The sequence below is a fragment of the Grammomys surdaster genome, unplaced genomic scaffold (assembly GCF_004785775.1).
Source record: "Grammomys surdaster isolate TR1022 unplaced genomic scaffold, NIH_TR_1.0 62, whole genome shotgun sequence".
NCBI lineage: Eukaryota > Metazoa > Chordata > Mammalia > Rodentia > Muridae > Grammomys > Grammomys surdaster.
Window position 1 is genome coordinate 4,574,241 of NW_021604564.1, and position 14,115 is coordinate 4,588,355.

A 14,115-nucleotide genomic window follows, 5' to 3' on the forward strand; every position below is an offset into this window, starting at 1 on the left:
TATAAAATCAACTCAAACAAATCAGTAGTCTTCCTCTACATGAAAGAAAAACGGGCTGAAAAAGAAATTAGGAAAATGACACTCGTCACAATAGTCACAAATAATATAAAATACCTTGGTGTGAATCTAACCAAGCAAGTGAAAGATCTATATGACGAGAACTTCAAGTCTCTGAAGAAAGAAATTGAAGATCTCAGAAGATGGAAAGATCTCCCATGCTCATGGACTGGCAGGGTTAATATAGTAAAAATGGCTATCTTGCCAAAAGCAATCTACAGATTCAATGCAATCCCCATTAAAATACCAACTCAATTTTTCACAGAGTTAAAAAGAGAAATTCTCAAATTCATTTGGAATAACACAAAATCCAGGATAGCAAAAACTATTCTCGGTGCACTGGGGTATGGAGACTATTAACATGCAGCTCTGCGAGCGTGATTCGGGGTTTGAGTTGCTGGTGCAGAAGTTTGCGAGATGCCCAAGGCTAAGGGAAAGACTGGGGGCAGAAGTTCGATTACAACGTCAACTGAAAGCATCTGAACCAGGATGCTCGTCCGAAGGCAGCGTCACGGATCGAGTGCTCCCACATCCGACATGCCTGGGACCACACCAGATCCCTGTGGCAGAACCTGGCGGAAATGGGGTTGGCCATGGACCCCAACAAGGCGGTTCCCCTCCGTAAGAGGAAGGTGAAGGCCATGGAGGTGTACATGGAGGAGAGACCCAAGGATCTTGTACGGAAGCCCTATGTGGTAAATGACCTGGAGGCAGAAGCCAGCCTCCCAGAGAAGAAAGGGAATACCTTGTTTCGGGACCTCATCGACTATGTTCAGTACATGGTGGAGAATCACGGGGAGGACTATAAGGCAATGGCCCGGGATGAGAAGAATTACTATCAAGACACCCCAAAACAGATTCGGAATGAGATCAATGTCTATAAACACTTTTACCCAATGGAATGGCAAGCCTTCATCGATTCTCTGCAGAGTAAGAAGATGGAGGTGGACTGAGTGGTACATACCCCCAGAACTAGGTTTACTGGACCAAAGAAACCAAACCCCGGCTGTAAGGCAAGGGATGCATAGTGTCAAATGATGCTAAGTCCTATGGAATCGGGTTTTACATGTACACTGTCTCTGTCTCTCCGCCGCCCCCCGCCCCCCGCCCTGGCCCCCTTTTTCCTTCTAGAGAAGGAACTGTCTTTTTGTTTTAGTTTTTTGAGAGAGAGTGTCTCTCAGCCTTAGCTGTCCCAGAACTCTCTCTGTAGACCAGGTTGGCCTTGAACTCAGAGATCTACCTGCCTCTGCCTCCCAAGTGCTGGGATTAAAGGTGTGCACCACCACCACCTGGAGGAGGAGGAACTCTTTCGAGGCCATGGTCTATGTTCTGTTGGGAACTTACAGAAAGCCAGGGCCTGCTGTTCTTTGTTCAGAGGGGATGCTGTATTTCAGTGTGTTCTGTATGTGATAAAGGAGTATTTTATCTGTGTAACATGACTAGGTATTTTCATTTTGTTTGAGACTGGACTTCTCTGTGTAGCCCCATTTGTTTAGTATTTTGTGTTTACTATGCCCAGCTAAGCTCTGGAGCTGTCCCAGGGAAAGCTCACCTTATTAGTGCAGATGGGGTATCAGCTCAGCAGGAAGTACTGCAGTCATGGGCTTTTGTAGACACTGCCTTCTGCCTCTTCAGTGCTCCTAGCCTTGGCTTCCTCCAGAGACTTCCCAGGAAGCCTGGACTGACTATAGAAGGGTAAGGAAGCAGGTCTCTCCTCACTTTGGATTGCTTTTGTTGGCCATGGCTTAAACATCAGGGACCCAAACCTGCTGTCTGGGGCTGGCAGATTGCTAGGTACCACTCTCCTGTGTGCCACTAGTGGGCTTTCCACGACTTGACCATCTTCTGTGGCAGGCCTGTTGCAAGCAGTGGTCTGAGCATGTGATGCCCGTTCTGCAGCAGGATCACGGGCAAGGGCTGAGCGGGGTATCTTAAGGCCTAACGAACCTCTACTATGAATGATGCAAAAACCTCAAAAAAAAAAAAAAAACTATTCTCAACAATAAAAGAACTTCTGGAGGAATCGTCATCTCTGACCTCAAGCTGTACTATAGAGCAATGGTGATAAGAACTGCATGGTATTGGTACAGAGACAGGCAGGAAGATCAGTGGAATAGAATTGAAGATCTAGAAATGAACCCACACAACTATGGTCACTTGATCTTGGACAAAGGAGCTAAAACTTTCCAGTGGAAAAAGGACAGCATTTTCAACAAATGGTGCTGGTTCAACTGGAGGACAACATGTAGAAAAATGGAAATCTATCCATTCTTATCCCCTTGTACAAAGCTCAAGTCTAAGTGGATAAAGGACCTCCACATAAAACCAGATACACTGAAACTAATAGAAGAATAGGTGGGGAAGAACCTTGAATACTTGGGCAAAACTGAGTTCTTAACCAACAATAAAAAGCACAGTACACAGGAAGTTCTTAGGAATTACTCATCTTAAATTAAGGACACATAATTATAATATATGATTATAATATATGGCATTATTCTTCTGGTAACACTTTCTGTAATACATGATTTTTAGAAATATGCATGAATACAAAATACTGTTGCAAATGTTAAAATCATGTGATAATAACTTCCATTTATTGAACATATGCTATTGGTTAGATTTGCTGAAACATTTTGTCTAAGTTTTGTTACTCCGCCCTAATGTATCTTAATATTTCCACATGTGAACTAAAACACAGAGGGTAAAATGGTACAATGATGTTATAAATTCTAGAAAGCTAACCAATTGAGTAGAATTCTGAGATTGTGAAGAGTTGGAATGTTGCAGGTTCAGGACCCAATTATCTTGGGCCATCTTTGGTTTCCTTAATAGTTATTTATACCCCACCTTTGTGTCTGTCCTAACATCCTTCGACTATCAGGTAAAAGATTTTAGAATGTACTGAGTAGACTCACTATAAGGTGAAAGTGAAGAGTATCATCAGAAACCATGTGATATCATAGCAGAGATTTTTCCTCCTTGTAGAACCCACCTACCCAGCATTTCCACCAATGTATTTGGAAAGTACAGTGTTTTATAGTTGAAATGGTGTAGCTTATTTACAAGAGACTGAGAATGAACTATAGTGAACTGTGGCACCTGATGATCCTGGTCTGCATCTAAACTGTCCCAGTGCCACACAAAAGATGTCATGCTCTACCCTCACCATATGTAGAATGCTGGTTTGGGCAGTGCCTGAGCCACAGGATGTCTGATGACATTGTGGGCTAATTTCCCCAGCCCTGGGAACAGCACCTGAAAATTGTTGTCGTCTGATAGACGTCAATGGTTATGCTGGCAAAAGTGAGTTGACTCAGATTGTACATGCTGGGGATGTTATATGGTTTGGGGAAGGGGATTAAGCATGTGAAGAATGCTATAAACAGATACAAGCAATGTAAAGATGAAGCAGAGAAGAACTACTTTAGACTTGGAATTGTTAAGCTTTTGGTGGTTGTATTTGTTGGTGGAGTCTCTTGTCTCCTCCCTTTACTCCTTTTTCTTCCTCTATCACCCCCTTCCTTTTCCTCATCTTTTCTTTGCTGTAGAGAATGGGGGGGGGGTGAAAAGGAATTAAAGGATTGAACTCTGGCTGAAACACACACCTTTATAACTAGGGTCAAGATTGGAAACCAGAATGGGAGGAATGATAAAATTAAAGCCATTCAGTACTTCACCAAGGTAGAGAATGAACATTTGTGAATTGTTCAAAAGGTCAGAAATGCTTTAAAAATATAACTTGTAAAAAAGGGGAAGTGAAGAATCCCTAGAAACACAGGAAGTTGTTCAGTTACTAACCATTCACTTGTTATTTGTCCCCTTGTTCTCTAAGGACATGAAGAGTAATATTTTCTCTCTTGGTTTGGCATAATAGAAGAACGTGTTATTCAAATCCTGGTTGAATAAGTCAGGGAAAAAGTGACATTTATCATTTAATTAGTTCTTTTGACTCAGCATCCAAAATCAGAGTCAACTTTCCTAATCAGCAGAAGAATGTGAACAAATTATATAAAAATAAAAACCTGAGCAACACCAGCAGCCTGCATTTATTTATTGGTAGGATGTTTCCTGCTACGCTTATATGAATAGAAACCCTGCCTGCAAAGCTTTTTACCATTTTATGCACTTTACAGAAGTAACTGATACAAAAACCCAAATGTCTAATTTTTTTCTTGTGTGTAATAGTTCCAAGAGTATTTTGAGATTTAAACATATCACGATGCCCTGCCTCTGCTGCTAACATAACAGCATCTGATCCCAGTAGGAACGAGGAAGAATTAATAGTTTGGGCTGGAGATTGGTTTTTGGGTCTACTATTAATATTTTGGGAAGGAAATCAAGGGCAATGGTTGCCTGTATTAAGCATTCTTGTCTGGATAGCATTTTAAAAACAAATGATTCCAACTGGATCCCATGAAATTATAGATGTAAAAGACCTGAGGGGTTCTCTTTGTTGTCACACTGGTGGGGTGTTTCAGAATGGTGTGAAGTGGAATTCCCCGAGTGTGTGATCTGCTGCCAATCAGAGCCACCAGAAACAGCAGGAAAGTTATGTTCCACAGACCATCTAGTGACCCTCCACACGGTAGTGCATGGCTTAAGCCTCCTCCACCTTTCTTCAGGGCCTGGAATTGCTTCCCCTTTTAAGTATCTGGCTCTCAGGCTGAGGCACTCTTCAACTCAGCCTGTCTCAAGTCCCCAGAGCCTTTACACAGAAGGAGGCTGTGTGTCTCAGCTCCTTCCTCACTCTCAGGTTCTTGGACATATATCTCTGTCCTTTTGAGCAACTCTATATACTCTTTTCACTAAGTCATGTCATACTGGAGGATGAGACCTGAACTTGATATCTACATACCATACGTTATAGGCTGAGTGTCTAATGCAGGCATTGTTAACAGCAGCACTGTCCCCTGACCTCAGTAGTAGTGATGGGACCTGATGAGACCTGAACTTGATATCTACATACCATACGTTATAGGCTGAGTGTCTAATGCAGGCATTGTTAACAGCAGCACATGTCCCCTGACCTCATTAGTAGTGATGGGATTAACAGGATAAACTGACACTAATTGTGGCTACATTTACACTGATCCACTTTTATCATAAAAGTCTGCAGTTTCTAACATCCCCTTGATTGTGGGTGAATCTGGGTGGACTGTAGCATCAGAGAAATGGGGTAAGGGGATAACATCTGAAATATAAATAAAATATCCAATTAAAAAAAAAACCTCAGTTTTACACTACACTCAGAGATACTTTATTGTCTCCAAGCAGCCACGGCTGAGAAAGTTTCAGTGCTCCATTTTGGAAGCACAGTCAGTGTCTGCCAAGGGGCTCATACACAATTACTCCAGCCATCCCAAAACTTCTGAAGGACATTCTTTATAAAATGAATAATTGTGCCAATTTAAATCTAAAATCTTTCTAATTTTTAGTGTGTGTGTGTGTGTGTGTATATATATATGTATGTCTCAACATTTTTATAAAAGGAAAGTTCAAAGATAATATCATACTACAGCATTCCTTTCCTTGGCATGGTAGGCAAGTCTACAAGCATGCGCAAATGGAGCTCGCCCATCTCCCCCTCAGAGTGGTATGAGGAGGGCATTATGGGAAGATGGCAGCCCCTTGAATTTCAGTCTTAACAAATACTGTATCTTGTTTCTTGAAGACAACACAGAAAGGCAGACTCACTCAGAACAAGGCTCCCATGTTATCCTCAAAAGAGACAAAAGAATGGAGTCATAGTGGAAGCTATTTTTAAGAACACCCATCTTACAGAACTCTGACCACACTGTGTCCCAGATCCTCCAATCAACGTAAGTTTTTGAGAAGTGCCTCTCTGTAGTCAGCCATGAGTCAAACTTGGGGTATATGAGTAACCCAATCAACAGGCAACAAAAACAACAACCTACCTGTTATAGTTTTGGGGCTTTAACTATACATAGAGTAAAGTCAACAATGCTGACATGTACAACCTAATACATTTCCACACAATTCTACACCTGTGGAACCCCACCCACAACAACATACCAAACATTTCCCATGCCCCCAAAAAATTGTATGTAAGCTGAACATCGTGCCACAAACCTATAATTCCAACACTCAGGAGAAAGAGGCAGGAGGATCCTGAGTATGAATTGAAACTGAGCTATATAAAGACAGATGTCAAAAAAGATAGAAGGTAATAATAAAATAAGATTTTATCTAACAAAATGCTATCATTTCAATATATCTCCCAGTACTCTAATGTTGGAATTGAATAGTCATGGAGACTAAGAGGTGAAGAGGATGTTGTTAGGAAAGCAGGTCTAGGTGGAAATGGAGCCTTAACACAGGACTTAGAACAGGGCTCCTGTGCCCTGATAATTCCACTGTGTACAGATAGAGTACCTGGACTCAGCTTACTACCAAAAAGACTCCCAGCAAACACCAGAAGCTGGCACCTTGGTCTTGGACTCCCTGGCCTCCAAATCATGAGAAAAGCAATGTCAGTCTTTACTCATTACCTCATCTCTGGAATTCTGTCATACTAAAGTTAACTGGTTAGAGCTGAAAGGATAGCTTAATAAGAATATTAAATCTTTCCTAAAAAGAAAGATGTAAGATGTAATACTCTTTTTTTTAACAGAAGACTGTTATTGGAATAAGCAGTTATTAAAGACAGTGAGGTAAAGGGCTTCAGAGTGTTGTGTGGTTGTCAGAAAGAACTGCCGCACTACATTTGTCATTTTACAAAGGACACCTACATCTCTGTCCATAGTTCCTTTCCTTAAACTTTAAAAATATTATATCTATACATGAATCTTACAGTGATTAAATTAACTGAGACACATTTGTGATCTCAGAATACCTGGAGGTTATACAGTGGTTGAAAAAATGATTTTGAGAATTTCATGCACGGACATAATGTGTTTTGATCTAATAGGCTCCCATTTCCTCCTTCATAATTTCTCCCTATCCTTCCCAACCACATGTTCTGTGCAACTTTGTTGTATTTAGTTTTTGTTTTTTAACCCATGACTATGTGCATGAGTTCATAACCAATTGATGGAGCATGAGTAACCTCTCAGGTCGCACAGCCATGAAAACTGGTAGAATCAATTGCTGGTAGCTCTTCAGCTAGGGGAGGTGCTTCATGATCCTCTCCCACATGTATTTTAGAATCTCACCCAATGTTGCAATCACTGTGAGCTCATGTGTCTGGAAAACATGGTTTCATTTGTAGTCATCCACTGTCTCTGCTTAACCATCTTTTATCTCTATCTTCCACAATGATTCCTGACCTTTGGAGAAAGGGCTGTGGTTTAGATGTCCCATTTAGAACAGAGCACACCACTGTCTCTCACTCTGAAATGTGTTCAATTGTGGATCTCTGTGTTAAGTATCATCTACTGCAGAAAAACACTGTTATGCTGATGGTGGAGAGATGCATTAATCTATTACAAGTCATTAGTGGTCAATTTAACACTGTGTTCATTTAGCAGAATAATAAGTTCTCCCCACATAGCCCATGACCCTCTAAGCCAGCTTCTTGGTATAGGTAAAGGTAACAGGCATAGATTCTGTACTGTGGAACAGGTCTTAAATCCAATTAGAATGGTGCTAATCATTTACAAACAAGACATGCATGTCTGTAATCCTATCATTGAGGATGCAGAAGAGGAAACTTAAGATTTTGAAGGTTTGCCTGGAATACATGAACCCTTATCTCACAACTCTATACACTTGTCTTCAATGAGGTTGTCAACTCTTCATTTCAATAAAGACCATTGTGAGCAAGACCCTTGAGGTCAAACCCAGTGACATCATAGAGAACATCAAGGCAAGGAAGGCATCTGCCAGACCAGCACTGACTGATAAAAGATGACCACACTCTGTCTAACTACAACATCCACAGAGAGTCCACCCTGCACCTGGTGCTGCATTTTAGCAGCAGCACCGTCAAGGAGCTGTCCATATGCCAGCTCACTCAGAAGTATAACTCCACCAAGATGATCTTCCCCAAGCACAATACTGCCCTTCTCCTCAGCTGGCACAGACGTGCAGCCACACCAACAACCTCCACCCCAAAAGAGGTCAAGTGAAGCTGAGGATAGAGGAGCCTTCCACACCATAGCAGTGGTCCCTAAAAAGCCCCCCTTAAAAAGTAATCATAACAATCAATAGAAACAACAGTTGGACCAAAGCATCTTCCTGGTTTGGGATGCTGCCTTTTCCTGTGATCCTGAATTCAAGAGTCAAGAAATATTTGTAACCCTACAATTTTGATTTAGCTGTTGAAAGAAAGCATATTTCATTTGAACTGCTTATTTTGAAAGCCATTGCTAGGAATTCAGAATAAAGCCCTGCCTATCTTGAATCACACAGGCTACTGCAACAATCACAATGAACGTTCTGTGGTGATCAAGCTATTTGTTCATCAGACATTCCAATCTTTGAGGCCTAAAATGTTCTAATTCTATCCACCAAGCAGTTAATATGCCTACAAAACAATTCAGAGCTGGAGGGGCAAATTAACACCTTTCAAGAGTGACCTATCAGCTCAGAACCTATGGAGTGCTTTATGACCCTCCCTTAATTCCTAAATCCTAAATCCTAAGCCTGTGGATGCCCCAGCATGGATTTAATTTTTGTAGAGATACAAAACCATATATTCTTCTGAGGAGAAAGTACAAAAATGAAACTTCTGAGTGAAATGAAAAAAATGAAACATGTGCATATCTGAAATCCTGGCTTCAAATCCCTAACCTTTGAGACAAAGCTAAAATTCCCATTGATTAGAACTGAAATTGAGGTTTTGTGAAAATGGGTAAGAGCTGAGACAGATGGCTCAGACGTCTTCCTAGCCTCCCATGATGGAAAAATTATATTCTAGACCTGCAGACCTCACCCTCATCTGCAGCTTGGTGCAAGGGGTTGCCCTTCTGTGTATTGGATTGAAGAGTTCAGTCAGGGCCCCACCCTTCAGCCACGCCTTCTATGTGATAAAGCATGCAGACTTACCATGTCTTTTTCTCATATCATATTCTCTAGGATTTGAAGTGGAGTTTTTGTTTGTATTGGGCTTTTTTTTTTCATTTGTTTGTCTGTGTGTTTTAGCTACATGAAAGGAAAGCTACATTTTTGGTCTATGAAAAATGTTTCTGTGGGATCACATAACTGAGTCTATGTCGAAAAAAATTGGCAACTGTAAAAGGTTTCAGAAGGTGCAACCAAACCTTTAACTCAAATTAAATGCAGAATAAATCTAAGGTGTTTCTGTCAGCAAAGGTCTCATTGTTCCATACATGTGCATAGACAACCATCATACAACTGCATTGCAGTCTTGGACCTTCACACACAAGGTGCACACAGGCACTGTGTACACCACCATCACCAACTGCACTGCAGCATTAGATCTGCACATTAAATGTGTACTGTGTAAACTGTCACATAACTGCACTGCAGCCCTGGCTCTGCATGTACAACATGCACATGTACAGTTGATAGGCTCGCATACCATGCAACACCACTGAATGCTGTCTGCTGAAAGCCCCAGCACAGCTTTGAGACTATGCCATAATGAAGAGCAGTGTTTTTATAGGATATGCAAAGTTTTCTGCTCTTACAGAAACATGACGGCTTGAGTACAGAAAACAAAGACTTCTCATATTTTCCTATCTTCATTCTTCAGCTTGTGAGCATCAAATTAGTCTACCCTTAGATTGTTTTATGTTAGAATGTTAGATTTTGAAAGCTGCTCTTTGAATTGCTGACTTGAAAAAAAAATGTTTGATGAATTTTACCTTAAGATTAGGATAGAATTTCCAATTTTTGAAATGTCCCCAAATATATTTCTGCATATTTATATAAAATAGCATTCTCAGCATTTATAATTATAAAGTCAAATTATTGATCAACTCCAAAAAAGTTAAATATGTGCTGCTGTATGTATATTACCAAATACTCAGCCAAGATTTAATTCCCTATGTAAAAATAAACAAGCAACCTATCTTATTAGTATGCAAAATTTGTTTTCATCTTCAATAAATAATCAGGCTATATAAATTAACAGACTAATAAATGTATTAATAAATGTATGATTTGTTATCAATAAAAAATTTCTATTGGAGTTGGAGTTGGCTTGGTGGTTAAGAGCGCTTACTGTTCTTTCAGAGGACCTAGGTTTAGTGGCTAACACCTGCATAATGACACTTAACTATCCAGGACTCTAGTCCCAAGGGATCTCCTGGACCCATGGTGCACATACATACTTGTGGGGGAAAAACACTCATACACATATGATAAACAAACCTTAAAATTTTTAATTCTTCAATATTCATATTAACCTGACTTAATTTTAAGGATTAAAATGTGAAAGAATGCGCCTACCTAAAGAGCTTTAGATCCAGTCCACAAAGGCGACGCTGACCTGTGCTTTGGGAAGTACTTATTAGACAGGACTGAGACCCATGGGAAGATCCTTCCTTATCAGCCCCAAAAAGAGAGTACCCAAGCTTCTTTCTCTGATGTGGAGGCCACAGAGGTACCTCTCACATCCTACTCTGATGAACTCTCCTAGAAAGAGAGAGACTGGCATGGAACTTCTGTAGTTTTTATCTTCAATAGAACTTAAGGAATGCCTTTATCTTAAAAGGAAATGAGAACTTGGTGTCATCATCATATTATACCAGACCCAGGGCCTTGGCTTAAATCTAAATATAGAATCACTGGTTGCTCTGACATGAACCAAGGAAGGAGAACGTTTTGAGCTGACAAATGGGAGACTAATGGAATAGTTGTTCAGAAAGATACAAAATCATACTTGGGTGGTAAAAGCCAGACAAGCCAAGGCTAGAGTCCTGGAGAAAAACTATAGAAGTTGGGGCTAGGATACAGTGGACAATAGTGACAAGCAAAGATTTCCAAGACAACAATACAGAAAACAGAGGGCTGATCCTGCCTAAGGAAGTCAGAAAAGCTAAGGAGAGAACATCTGAATCATGTGCCTCAAAGATAGTACAGCCAAAGAAAAAGCAGGCCCTCTGTCCTTTTCCCCACTCCTCCAGAGCAGTTAGGGATGGAAATTAGCCAACCCTTTGTGGCAGCAATTAGTTTAAATAGCAGGTGATAGCTAGCTAGGAAAACAGTAAGCTAGCCTCGGAAGTCTCCAATACTCTTAATAGGCTTAAGAATTATACATTTGTACAAAGAAGAACATGGCAAGGCTCAATCGGTGTCCAGCTCAATGTCAGAGCAATAACATAATACGTGAAAGGCCCACAAAAGAAGAGAAGACGAAAGGAAGGAAAGGGGGAGGGACAGGAGAAGAGGAAGAGAGGAGGGTGGAAGAGACAAGAAGGGGGCAAAGAAGAAGAGCAAAGGAAGGGACAGTAGCAGTAGCTATGCAATGGTTCAGGAAGAGGATACTACTGTCAAACTAATCCCAGTCTGAATTCGTGTGTGTGTGTGTGTGTGTGTATAAATATATATCATTATAACATACACACACACACACACACACATATATATATATATGCACATATATCAGAGTTTTTCATAAGATTCATCTATACGTCTATGTGCATTTTAAAAATGCATTCATAACTAAATTCTTTGCCCTGTCACTACTAATAGAATATCTGCTGGAGGCAGGGAGTTATATCTTAAAATGAAACTGTTTTGTTCAGCCTTTCTTTGTCTGTTTATCACACCTGTACTTTACTTATATGAGTAGTTTGGAAACAACAACAGAACAAATATGAATCTAATGGGTGTGAGTTCTACTCAAAGACACATAATCTCAGAACCAACTACGTATTCCCTGACTATTGAGTGGTCACTGTTGAACGAAGCTCCAGGTTAGATTCTGAGGACACAGTGCTTGCCTAAAAGATCTAAGACTGCACCAGAAAGAAGTGTGCAAACCACACTCTGTGAAGCAGTGATCCAAACTGTGGGTCATGTGCCAGGCAGGTTCAGTGGTCATGGAAATGTGCTCACCCTTCCATGGAAGGGTAGTTCATTTGACTGCTCCCCACACAAATATTTGAAAGGACAAAATACTCATGACAAAGGGTCATGTTGAGATCATCTGATAACTATTTTGAATTTTGCTGAATCTATAGGATCCACCCATATGAATCTGGTATTGCAGGATTGGCATTGCAAGCCGCCCTTATTATCAAGTCCTCTGAAGTTTCTGGGTACAGCTACTACATCCCTTGACCTTCACTTTTTAACACATTTTCTACCTTTAGCTTGCAATCCCCCACAGTCCTGCCATCCACTTTCCAGTTGGGGTAAAGGCCATCACCTAGTCACTCCTGTTGCTGAGCTCCCCATGTGATGGAGACATATGGCTAATGTGTCCATAATTCTGTTATTTTGTTGTTCTCTGTTGCAATTTCATCTCCTGAATTTTCTTCAGCCAATTACTGTCAAGTGCATTTAATTTCTTCTATTCCATGTTAGCCCATTGCCAACATCCCCTTCCCCATAGAGCCAAAGTTCTGCCAGAGACACACCAGATTCTCACTTCACACTGATGCAGAAACTTGTGCTATAGCCGTGTCTTTTCTTTTATGGAAGATTCAGCCAGGCACTAAAAGAGCTAACTTCTTTTAGCCAGTGTTTGTCCTCATCTTTTATTCAGTATGCCCATGTCTTCATGTATACTTAATCACATGACAGCTTGGACAGTGCCAATACACCCCAACAAACCAGGACACTCATTCTGGACGTCAAACAACTAATGATAGAATGCCATCTATTCATCCTCTAGCTAATAAAAAAATATAACTGAGATATTAGTAGGAGAGCTGAAGCCTACATAAAAGACCTAAAATGCCTGTAGTGCTGAGAACCTCTCCATTGACTGCTCCACAGTCAAGACTCCATATCTGGGAGTTGTGCATCCAGGAATCCAACCTACCATGGGTCACCATGTGAAAACTTGTTTTCTCATCATTAGCTCTTACACAATACAACAGAACAGCTTTCTACATGAGACTCACAGTAGATTATGTGTTATAAGTCATTCAGAGGTGATGTTAAGCACAAGGATGGGTACATGGATGGAGATCCTATACCATTTTCCAAAGGGTAGTTAAAAATCTGCAAACTTGTGTATCCATGGGGGTTCTAAGATCAATGAATTCCAAGGGACAGCCATAAACCCACTAAAATCAGCTTCAAAACTTTCCTATTCCTCCCCAGAACATAGCTTCAGAACCATAAAGTAATTGAAGAAGACCATATTTAATGTATACTTCTTTCTAATCTGACATGATTACTTTATTTGCCATAGAAATAGATTAATTCCTAACACCAACAATCAAATTACTTTTGCCTGCATTTTCTTGATGTTTTTAAGTGCATTGTTCCCACTAGTGTCAAGTGTTGGTTTCAAGAAGAAAATCACAGTTTGCAACTTTTAGGTTACATTACAACTGGGTTTTTTTGGGGGGGTTGATTTTTGGTTTTTGTTCTTGTTTTGTTTTTTGGGTTTTTTTTTTTTGTTTTTTTTTTAGTTTAAGTCCTAAATGTACTAAGAAATGAAACACATTTTAGAAGCTAACAATAACAGCTTAGTCCAGATCACGATTTTTATAATTTAGCTATTTAGGGGGAAAGCTATCAATTTTTGTTAGCATTTTATCATGAAATTTTAAATGCATGAATAACAAATTTCTTCACAATTTTTCAAAGGTGTATAGGAACTAAATTTATCCACAAAGAATTTAAAGAGGATATTAAAAGTGGACTTAGAACGCTGGGTGGCAGCTGGTCTGACATGACAGGCTTGAACAAATGTGCCAACAAAGCCCTTATGGTTTATTGGGTAATTATAGGAAGAGGCACGTGTGCCAGCCAATCAAATTCCTGGGCAGCTACTTCTAAACCCACTTTCTCTTAAAGTAGATCATTAACAATTCACTTTGGTGGAGAAGCACTGCTCATACTCGACATAAATAGTCTATTTGCAAACTTAGTCATTTGGTCAAAATGAAGCACATCAGTGCTGGTACAGTGAACAATCACCTCTAGATTACATGAGCATCTTCCATTAAA

General features: G+C 40.3%; 1 pseudogene; it reads left to right on the forward strand.

Annotated features, from left to right (window-relative positions):
- The first annotated feature begins 474 nt into the window (after nucleotides 1–474).
- Nucleotides 475–1,010, forward strand: LOC114619026 (annotated as a pseudogene).
- Nucleotides 1,011–14,115: the final 13,105 nt, after the last annotated feature.